Source organism: Mytilus galloprovincialis, chromosome 5, assembly GCF_965363235.1.
Source record: "Mytilus galloprovincialis chromosome 5, xbMytGall1.hap1.1, whole genome shotgun sequence".
Lineage (NCBI taxonomy): Eukaryota > Metazoa > Mollusca > Bivalvia > Mytilida > Mytilidae > Mytilus > Mytilus galloprovincialis.
Genome location: NC_134842.1, coordinates 26,527,859 through 26,540,356, shown reverse-complemented (window position 1 = coordinate 26,540,356; position 12,498 = coordinate 26,527,859).

Below are 12,498 nucleotides of genomic sequence, written 5' to 3'. Positions count from 1 at the left end.
GATCCATCACATGAATATGTTAAAATTAAAGTTATGTCATCCAATATGTGCTCTCAGTTTAAAATCATATGTTCCGCAGGCTACCGTTGCGGCGGTGCCTGACGGTGTAGATAAAACATTTGTGTGCTGATTTACGGATATCTGTGTGCTATGATGTTGGTCTTGAATGCCTCATAGTTATCAATGTCCAATAGGATAGGCGGTAGTTCATTCCAGTTTGTGGTTCTTACGCAGAAGCTATGTTTTCCTTGTTCAGAACTTGATCCTAATCTGTCAAAATATCTTTGATGGAACTGACGCGTCATTCTTGCTGGTGTCATTATAGCTTGTGTAATATATATATGACTGTCCTTTAGGCTTATTTGTATACTATGCCGAGTCGACTCTGGATACAGGTGATGCATCAATCATTTAATTCATTCAACCAGAGACATATAATGCAACCAAGGATTTGTATAGTTATAACTATACAAAATCCTTGATTCCACCTACAGTAAACTGATTAAGGCATGTCCAGAGTCAGTAAATCAGTACACTAGACACCATTCATGTTAAGGTACCAGTCAAGGGTGACAAGTGAATATAAATATGATCACTCTGGTCCTTCCTCCGATCACCAGTAAAACTCTTGACAAAGTAGGATGTCCATTTGATTGTGCAACATGCATTTATAATATAAATATCACTCTGGGCCTTCCTCCAACCATCAGTAAAACCCTTGACAAAGTAGGACGTCCATTAGAATGTGCAATATAAATGTATAATGTAAATATGATCACACATAGTCTTCCTCCGATCATCAGTAAAACCCTTGTAAAAGTAGGATGTCTATTTGACTGCGCAGTATATGTATGCATAGTAATTCGTGGCCACGGACAAATAAGTCGTGACCAAGGACACCGAGTAAGTCGTGGCCACGAATTACATTTTTTTTCTAGAGCATAGAATGACCCAAACAAGCTTTCATAATGTATAGTGCAAAAAATAAACAAAGATTTAAATCGCGAGTTTGCCGAGCTTTTTAAATAATTGAGATTTAACTGCTGAGATTTCAAAATACCATGTTTTAAAAAGGCCGTATTTAATTTACTGGCATTAATGGAATTCGTTTGTTTTTGTAGTTAGCTTTTAGATACATCAGTAACTTTTAAAGTTAAACCATCATAGAACGTTACGAAACTTGTCAAAGAAATGGTGAGATATGTCAAAGAGATAACAACCCGACCAACGACTGAGTAGATAACAGCTAAAGGCCACCCGTAAAACGCAGTGAGAAAATCCCACACCCGGAGGTGGTCCTCAGCTTGCCCCTTAAAAATAAAGTGTGTACTAGTTCAGTGAAAATGAACATCATACTAAACTCTAAAACATATCAATCAACTAAAATTTAAAAAAAAAACACACATGCAAGACTTTCAAAGGCCAGGGGTCCTGACCGGCTTTTGGGACAGGCGCTAAAATGCGTCGGTGTTAAGCTTGTTTAATTCGAGAGATCTCAACCATCCCCCTATACATCTAACCAAATTAAGTTATAGTTATTGACCAAGCAAGTCGGTATATTGGATTTAATCTGCACAGCTTGTGTGACCCTGATTAACCCGAACGACGTAGGAGTTTGGGTTAAAGGGTCACACGAGCGTGCAGATTAAATCCAATATACCGATTTGATTGGCCAATAACTGTTTTAACACATGACGCCATCAATTAACGTAAACGTTTTAGAAATATGCGGAAGATATTCCGCAATCCACGACTCCTATGAAAGTTTCTTGTATAGTAAAGAAAAGGGAGAAACGAGGCTTTATGTAGTAAGAGCTTGGTAAGTTTTGAATAATATTTGTTTTTATATTCAGGCTTCTTAATTCCTAAATTGTTACATTGTAAAATTTATTAAAAAAAAATATTATCAGTGCCAATTAAAATCGGTGTTATTGAGTAAAGATTAATTTCTTTCCTTAATGATATGTTTAGAGAAAGATGAACCGAGGAAGATGTTAGTACATAAATTTAAAATGTTAAATAAACAGAAATAATGATTCTCATTCAACTTGAATCTTTAACACACACCCCTTTCCGACCCCAAATAATTCGATACCCAAAGAGTCCCTTTATATGAATTAATATGCCAAAAAATCGTAATGAATTTCATTGAGTCTAAAACTTATTCAAATCAGAATTAAATACATGAATTTTTTTTGGCAGAAACTAGAAAAAAATGTTATTATCTGTTCTGACTTTAAAACACTGATTTAAGATTTACATTGTGTACACACGAAATAAAATAAAATATGTTATGTCCCATTTTAGATAATAAAAAAGGAAGGAGAAACCTTTCTTTTTCATCAGGAGCCTGGTTTGCCAAGACGTCTAAGTAGTTTTTTTTACTGTAATCACTAGTTAACACTGAGGGTTTGAGGGCCAACTCCCCCGTTCGGGAGTTTTCGACTCCAATTTCAATTGATTGGGACGGTCAGTATTCCTATCAAAGGTGTGTGGTTTTCTCCGGGCACTTCGGCTCCCTTAACCAATAAAAACTGGGCGCCACGGAATAGCCGAAATGTTGCTCTCTTAAAAGTTACGTTAAAAACACAAAAAATCAACCCATCATTTTCTTCTCTTATTTTGAAACTACGATGTTTGTACGAAGTGTTTAATTGATCAACTTTTTTGTAACTTCAAGTCAAATGGCGGATTTAAAAAAAAATGGGGGAGGGGGGGGGGGGGAGAGAGGTTGTTCATCCTTGAATTGGACAACGTAACATTTTTAGTCTCGCTACAATCGTTGGTATTTTTTAATTTTATAGAATACATGTAACACCCCTTTCAGAATCCAGGAAACGCCCCTAAAGGTAAGAATAGATTTGAACTGTGCAGTTATCTGAGGTAGTTAATGCACACCTTAGCTGTGCATTATTAAGATTATAGCACAGTAATAACAAAGAGATTTTACCCATGTCATGTGTTAAATAAACTTGAAACACTCAGCAATACGCACAGAACAACTCATGTCAAAAGAAGTCCGAGTCAGATGTAAGAATATAATAGGGAACAAAAGTTTAAGAAACGACGCAAAATGACATTGATAAATACATCAATAAAGGCCTACTAGAAGTTACTGACAGGCCAACTTCAGACTATGGCAAGCCGTTCTCGTCAAAACTATGTTTAAACCAATTTTCGAAAAATTTACACACTGAGAATTACAACAAAGCACACTGAGATTTAAAAACTTCAAAACGCACATTGAGAATTACACACTGAGAATTGAAAATTACACACTGAGAATTAAAAATTACACACTGAGATTTCATAAAGACGCACTGAGATTACAAAAATGAAAAACGCACACTGAGAATTGAAAATTACACACTGAGAATTGAAAATTACACACTGAGATTTCAAAAAGACACACTGAGAATAAATAAACTGAAAACACACACTGAGAATTTGAAATTACACACTGAGAATTTAAAATTACACACTGAGAATTTGAAATTACACACTGAGAATTTAAATTACACACTGATATTTGTGCGCACTTTTTATGCGCACATATCTAATCAGCATACTTAATCTGAATTTATTACAAGCTTAAAACAACAAGGGGACAAAACTCGTTAGTCCTTAGCCTGGGATCCGGCCCAATCTAGCTGCGCGTCGTATACTGACAAGATTAGCCAGGACCCCAGGCTAGTTAGTCCTTCGATTTAACTGGACCCCTGCTGTTGTTACAATCTTATCTACACAAGTGTCGAAGTATCAATCAGCGGGTGGCCAGTTAATCCTTCGATTTGGTTCCAAATTATTAATAAAAAAAAACTTTAGAAATACTAGAACAAGAAAAATACCCACTTACTCTTATTACAAAATATAACCAAATGGTGAAAAACTTTATTAAAATTATAAGAAAACATTGGAACAATCTGCAAAAGAATGCAGTGAAATTTTTACTCAAGTGTCTATTACTATTACAGCATATAAACGTAACAAAAATGCAAAAGATTAAATAGCGAAATTAGGGAAACAGTTGGAAGACTTTGAAAAGGGACACATGTTTAATTACTGGTAGTAATGATCTGAATTATATGCAACAAACTTATGAATATGAGCGATGTTAAGTCTTGAAATTTATTACGAATGTTGGTTGAAGGAATCGCATTTCATTATAATGACAAGAGTTCTTGAGATTTATAGTATAACTAATCGCCGTATTTGAATATCAAAAAATAAGACAACGCGTGACCGAACGACGCATAGATTAAACGAGTGCGCAGCACGAGTTTAATCCATAGCGGCGTTCGGTCACAAGTTGTCTTATTTTTTATATTTAAATACGGCGATTAGTTATACTTTTTATTTATCAAGTTAAGAGTTCAGGCGTGCCAAATGTATTTGGTTGTAAAATTCCTGTTTACTCAAAGCTGAATGTCAATTTTTTTTTAGGTCTATGTTATCTTTGTATCATGATTCAGATATAGCTAATTTTTTTAGAGTATTGGTTCCCTTTGAGTTGTGAAGGTTCATGTTCAGGTTTATCTGAAGAAAAGAATCATGCTGAAGCCAGAAGTCATCCAGATGATATGAGAAAATATTTGAAAAAAGAGTGCACTTACGGTAGCATAATTGGGCCTTTTTTTTTTTTTAGTAATCCCTTTAATACGGACATGGTTATTTCTCCATTAAATTCTGTGCCGAAGAAGGATACTCTAGATCGTAGGGTGATTTTAGATTTGAGTTTTGGTGTTAATGGTGAGGACTCGGTAAACAGTCATATTTCTAAAGATTTGTATTTGGGTAATCCTATCAAGGTTTCTTATCCTTCAGTTGACTCTTTGGTGGAGTTAATAAGGAGAAAAGGTTCTGGTTCGTTATGTTTTAAGAGGGACTTAAAGCGGGCTTATAGACAAATTCCAATTTGTCCTGGTGACTGGCATTTGGTTGGATTTTCATGGGAAAATCATATCTTTTTTGATCGGGTATTGTCCATGGGATTAAGGTCAGCGGCATATATTTGTCAAAGGGTGACTAATGCTGTTAGTTTTATATTGGACGCTCACTATCACTGGGGTAAAGCTGATGACCGTAACTGCATTCACGGTCATCCCAAGATGTCGGATGAAACATTAGGTCAGTATCTGTATCGTCTGTTAAAGTGTTTCTATATCATTTTCTTTACAAATCATACATTTCAACGATGTAAATTTATAAAAGATTCACACGGAAATCAATAATTACTACCGAGAAATGTGTATGAAACAGGAATTTCGATTTGAAAAAATCACTCAGATGACCGTAAATCACAATCGAGATGACCGTAACAGACTCAGCGATTCATAACAAGGCTGACCGTAATTGGTTTTAAGATGACCGTAATTTGTAAGTGATGACCGTAACTTTTAAAGGATGACCGTCATTTGTAAGAAATATCCGTATTCATATAACTACCTTTTTGTATCCAATAAAGTAAATCGTGTTGGTATAAACGTATTAATATGAGAGTTTTATCCAACAAGTAGAAGAAACTAAGACGTGCTTCAAATGCATATTTCACCATATGTATCTTTTTTAATTGTGAACCATATTTGATTCAACTTAAAAACTATTGTCTAATCGGATGTCAGGTGGAATTTTCGAAAATTCTTAAAATTTTAAAAATATTCTGATTAAATATTTCGTGGAAGGGCAGACTAAAAATGTTCAGTGGTTGAAGATTATAAACCCTAGTTATCACACACAAAAAAAATATTTTTTCGAAGATTTGCATTTCATTATCCAAATTAAAAGACTGTCGTCAAGTACTCTTAGAAAAAAATAGCTATTCGAACACACCTACTCTGTTTTTGTGATTCATTAGATAGGTATTTCACTTGACCCCTATATTTCATCTTTTCGTACTGTCATTTTTTACGTTATAAAGTCAACCTGTAGCTTTGATATATAAAAATTATAGAATCTGAAGCGATATCAAATACTCTTGCTTTGTACGTTTTAAAGACAAAATATATACCTCAAAAACGCCCTAACATAAAAAAAAAAGGTGCTCTCGATTTTCTCTTTTCGAAACAATCGTTACTTTTTTTGGAAAATATTTTCTTGATTCACATAATGGAAGGTCAGACACGAAAATTTCTGAACTAATAGATTGATATGTTCTCCGTCCGTGGTAAAAAAAATGGAGGGATGTTAAGCATTTTCTACATCCAATTTATAGTACTTATGTCGTCGACTTGATATCTTATTGTTCTGTATAACTATGTAATAGATAAATTGAAAACTTATGCAAATGGTGTTTTTAAAATTAAACACTTCGTAATTGAGAAGAAAATTGTCGTTTTATATATTTGTTTCTAATAACTTTTAAAAATTGTGTTACTATAGTAAACATTACAGTAAACATTAATCGCCTTCTCTTACAAAGAGCTACGATTCTTTTGTTCTATTTCAACTGGGTTTCCGCCTGCATATATCAAGACATATTAAGATTTTAATCTGCTTCTTGAACCATACACATGGGCTCGATTACCGAATATTAATATGCATTATTAATGTTTTTTATGCTCCATTTATGAACGTTATGTTTTTCTGGTCTTTGCGTTTGTCCGTTTGTCCAGCTTCAGGTTAAATCAACTTGAAACTTAGTACAAATTTTCCCTATGGTATGATCTTTTTAATTATGATGCCAAATTACAGTTCTATCCCATTTTTTCACGGTCCACTAAACATAGAAAATGATAGTGTAGATGAGGCATCCGTGTACTAGGGACACATTCATGTTTCTTCAAGTTTTCGTCGTATCGCTGTCAATTTGTATTAAAATTTTAACGTGACGTTATCAATAAATATTTCATTGTTTACAAGAAATATGCAATTTACTATCATTGTCATGAACCCAAAATACGGCCAATAGTATAAAAAAAAAGAAATTTATGAAAAATATTTATATCCGCTAACCGAGCCCCTATTGAGATTGACAAACTCAACAAAAATATTTGAATACAAGTACGGATATTTCTTAGAATTGACGGTCGTCCTTTATAATTAACAGTCAGCCTTTACAAATTACGGTCATCCTTTACAAGTTACGGTCATCTTTTTACCAATCACGGTCATCCTTGTTATATATGTTACGGTCATCTTGAAAAATATTTTGATTATGATTTACGGTCATCTTAACGATTTTTTCAAATCGAATTTCCCATTCCATGCACATTTCTCGGCAGTAATTTATGATTTCCGAGTGATTCTTTTATAAATTTACGTCGTTTCAATGTATGATTTGTAAAGAAAATGGTAAAGAAACACTTTAACAGACAATACAGAAACTGACCTAATTTTTCATCCGACATCTTGGGATGACCGTGAATGCAGTTACGGTCATCAGCTTTACCCCAGTGACTATGATTTACAAATTGTTAACTATCTTGATGATCTAGCGGGTTGTGATGTACAAGAGAAGGCATTTGACGCTTATGCTATTTTGGGTGAAGTATTGGACAACTGTGGTTTAGAGGAATCGATAGAAAAGGCCGCTCCTCCTTCTACATCTATGGTTTTTCTTGGTATACTCTTTGATACAGTAAGTTGTACTCTATCTATTACTAAGGATAGGTTGGAGGAAATATTTTATTTGGTTAAAAGTTGGTTGCAAAAGGAGAGATGCTCTTTAAGAGATTTACAATCTTTACTCGGTAAACTTCATTTCGTGAGTTCATGTGTTCGCCCTGGGCGACTTTTTGTTTCAAGGTTATTGGTTTGGTTGCGGACTTTCGGTGGTCAAAATATTACAAAACGTGTACCCAAGTATATTAAGTTGGATTTAGTTTAGTGGAGCAAGTTTCTAGACATATATAATGTGGTTTCTATGATGTTTCTTATTGACTGGTCTAGTCCAGATTGTGTGCTTTCTTGCGATTCAACTTTGATTGGTTGTGGAGGTATTTGTAATGGGAGGTATTTTCATACAGTCTTTCCAGCATTTATTCGCAGGCAACAGTTGCATATAAATGCTCTGGAACTACTTTGTGTTATGGTGTGTCTGAAAGTTTGGGCAAGTGTACTTAAAGGTTCTAGGATTGTTATTTATTGTGATAATTCTTCTTCTGTCACTGTACTAAATTCTGGTGCTTGCAGAAACACGTTCATGCAATCTTGTCTCAGAGAAATCTGTTTTCTGACAGCTAGTCATGAGTTTAAAGTAAAAGGACGGCATTTGAGTGGTGAAGCAAATAGAATTGCTGACATGCTTTCTAGGTGGGATATGGGTCCCAGTGTGAGCACAGAGTTTTTAAAGCTGGCTCGTGTCAATGCGTGGAAAGAAATTGAATTGGATGATGATTTGTTTCATTTTACGTCACCTTGGTGAATTTTTCTTTGATATTGTTTATTGTAGATACTGAGCTATGTAAGTTACAGAAAGACACGGAGTTGTGTAAAAAATCTGCTTTTGCAGAAGGAACTTACAAGAATTTGAAAGTGCAATTTGTTTCTTATTTTGTATTTTTTACATATAATTTAATATGTCGCCTTTGCCTACTTCTGTAAATACTCTTTGTCTATATGGGAAATTTTTGAGTAGGAGTTTTAAGAGTGTAGCTTCTATTCAAAATTATATTAGTGGTGTCAAGACTTTACATTTGCTATTAGGAGTTGAGTTTCCAACGGAAGATTGGTTTAATTTCCATAAAGTTATTGTTTAGAGGTTTGTCTCGTCAAAATCATCATATGCCTCGCAGAGCTCTGCCTATTACTCCACAGATTCTTTTTAAAATGTATGAATTTTTAGATATGTCTAATCCGACAGATGTCACTATCTCGGTTGCTGTTTTCTGTTTGCTTTTTTTCTTATGGTTAGAAAGCCAAATTTAGTTCCAACTTCGGCAAAGAATTTTGATCCGCACAAACAATTATGCAGAAATAACGTTATTGTTTTTAGTGATTATTTGTTGGTTAGAATGGAATGGTCAAAAACCATTCAATTTGGTAATAGGAAACTGAGTTACCATTGGTCAAGATAAAAGAGTCTCCGCTTTGTCCGTACAATGCGTACAATATATCGTATGTGCACTCTAATACCAGCCGATGGTGATAAACCCGCCTTTTAAATTCCACAATCTAAAGGATATAAAACTTTATGTTATTCATTTTTTTCAGAAAAGACTAAGGGACATTTTAGAAATGTGTGGTTTAAATTCTTCCAAATTTTCCTCTCATTCTTTTCGCAGAGGAGGGGCTACATGGGCTTTTCACAGTAAAGTTCCTTCCGAGTTGATACAATTTCACGGGGATTGGCGTAGTGATGCATATAACGTTTATTTAGAGTTTGACTTACATGACAAATTGTCTATTTCACGAGCTATGGCTGATGAAATTCTGAATTAATATTGTTTGTTTACCTTATCTTATTTTATTTTTTGTAGACTTTGTGTCAAAAAATAAGGTTTTGTTGCTGTCAGATTCCACTTGTAAATATGTCAATAATATTAACTGGCTGGATTGCAATGCTTTATCTGGTGCTAATATATACACTCTTCAACAATTTGTAAAAGACAACAAATCACTTTTAAGAAAATATACACATTTGTTATTGCAAGTAGTAGGGAGTGTGGAGTTTTAGTCCCCCCAAAAACGCAAGGCGCTAAGGCGCTGACGTCATATGAACAGTATGACTCACGTAGATCTTTGCCAATTCTAGTACGAAGGGCTATATATCAAAATGGAAGCACCAGATGTCGGATTATGACTCTTGGACCACCATATGATGAATTCCATATATGGAAAGCGACCACAATACCCTATGACCATATATGGAAATTATGACCAAATTTGGTAAGAACCTTATTTTCACTCAAAATAAACATACATGACCATATATGGAAATCGACAAAACAACCTATGACCATATATGGAAATCATGACCAAATTTGGTAAAAACCTTATTTCCGTTGAAAAATCTAAATAAAATACATGACCATATATGGAAACCGACCAGATACTCTATGATCATATATGGAAATGATGATCAAATTTGGAAAAAAAACTTTTATTTTCACTCAAAAATCAAAATAAACATATATGACCATATATGGACAGCAGGTCACGTGATCGGATCGAGGAACGTTAACTCTGGTACAAAACAAGAGAAGCAACTCTGTATATATATCTCTCGTGGAGTGACAATTCAACGAGGCAAGTTCACGTGATCGTATCGAGGAAATCTGATACAAAAAAGGGAAGCAACTCTTCATGATGTGAACATCAATCACCGATTAATCGTATCGTGTTCGGGGCAAATAGAAAAAAATACCAACGCAGATGTCAGTTTCATATATATTTATTACATTCATTCGTACAATGCAAGTAGTTTGTCGTCGTTACTCATCAAGTCTCTAGACTAAAAATCTTTCACAATGTCTTCCATGCTAATGTTTCTATATCTCATCTTCACGAAATGTACACAATAGAGGTCGCACGTATCGGATGATCCCGGTTGCACTTGAGTCGTACTGAATCTGTATTGAGGTCCATTGGCGATGAGCACGTTCCTGAAGCGACGAAGGTAATACTCCGGAGAACGTCCGAACGAATCGAAAAATTCGACGGGTCCCTCTCGCGGGAAGTGGAATGCCACCCAGTGAATGCCCTTGCCGTCGCAGTCCTCCGTGTTGACGACGAAACTGCGGGGCCTGTTCGAGACTTCATCCGGCAATTCATCGACACAATTCCACCTACAGTAAACTGATTAAGGCATGTCCAGAGTCAGTAAATCAGTACACTAGACACCATTCATGTTAAGGTACCAGTCAAGGGTGACAAGTGAATATAAATATGATCACTCTGGTCCTTCCTCCGATCACCAGTAAAACTCTTGACAAAGTAGGATGTCCATTTGATTGTGCAACATGCATTTATAATATAAATATCACTCTGGGCCTTCCTCCAACCATCAGTAAAACCCTTGACAAAGTAGGACGTCCATTAGAATGTGCAATATAAATGTATAATGTAAATATGATCACACATAGTCTTCCTCCGATCATCAGTAAAACCCTTGTAAAAGTAGGATGTCTATTTGACTGCGCAGTATATGTATGCATAGTAATTCGTGGCCACGGACAAATAAGTCGTGACCAAGGACACCGAGTAAGTCGTGGCCACGAATTACATTTTTTTTCTAGAGCATAGAATGACCCAAACAAGCTTTCATAATGTATAGTGCAAAAAATAAACAAAGATTTAAATCGCGAGTTTGCCGAGCTTTTTAAATAATTGAGATTTAACTGCTGAGATTTCAAAATACCATGTTTTAAAAAGGCCGTATTTAATTTACTGGCATTAATGGAATTCGTTTGTTTTTGTAGTTAGCTTTTAGATACATCAGTAACTTTTAAAGTTAAACCATCATAGAACGTTACGAAACTTGTCAAAGAAATGGTGAGATATGTCAAAGAGATAACAACCCGACCAACGACTGAGTAGATAACAGCTAAAGGCCACCCGTAAAACGCAGTGAGAAAATCCCACACCCGGAGGTGGTCCTCAGCTTGCCCCTTAAAAATAAAGTGTGTACTAGTTCAGTGAAAATGAACATCATACTAAACTCTAAAACATATCAATCAACTAAAATTTAAAAAAAAAACACACATGCAAGACTTTCAAAGGCCAGGGGTCCTGACCGGCTTTTGGGACAGGCGCTAAAATGCGTCGGTGTTAAGCTTGTTTAATTCGAGAGATCTCAACCATCCCCCTATACATCTAACCAAATTAAGTTATAGTTATTGACCAAGCAAGTCGGTATATTGGATTTAATCTGCACAGCTTGTGTGACCCTGATTAACCCGAACGACGTAGGAGTTTGGGTTAAAGGGTCACACGAGCGTGCAGATTAAATCCAATATACCGATTTGATTGGCCAATAACTGTTTTAACACATGACGCCATCAATTAACGTAAACGTTTTAGAAATATGCGGAAGATATTCCGCAATCCACGACTCCTATGAAAGTTTCTTGTATAGTAAAGAAAAGGGAGAAACGAGGCTTTATGTAGTAAGAGCTTGGTAAGTTTTGAATAATATTTGTTTTTATATTCAGGCTTCTTAATTCCTAAATTGTTACATTGTAAAATTTATTAAAAAAAAATATTATCAGTGCCAATTAAAATCGGTGTTATTGAGTAAAGATTAATTTCTTTCCTTAATGATATGTTTAGAGAAAGATGAACCGAGGAAGATGTTAGTACATAAATTTAAAATGTTAAATAAACAGAAATAATGATTCTCATTCAACTTGAATCTTTAACACACACCCCTTTCCGACCCCAAATAATTCGATACCCAAAGAGTCCCTTTATATGAATTAATATGCCAAAAAATCGTAATGAATTTCATTGAGTCTAAAACTTATTCAAATCAGAATTAAATACATGAATTTTTTTTGGCAGAAACTAGAAAAAAATGTTATTATCTGTTCTGACTTTAAAACACTGATTTAAGATTTACAT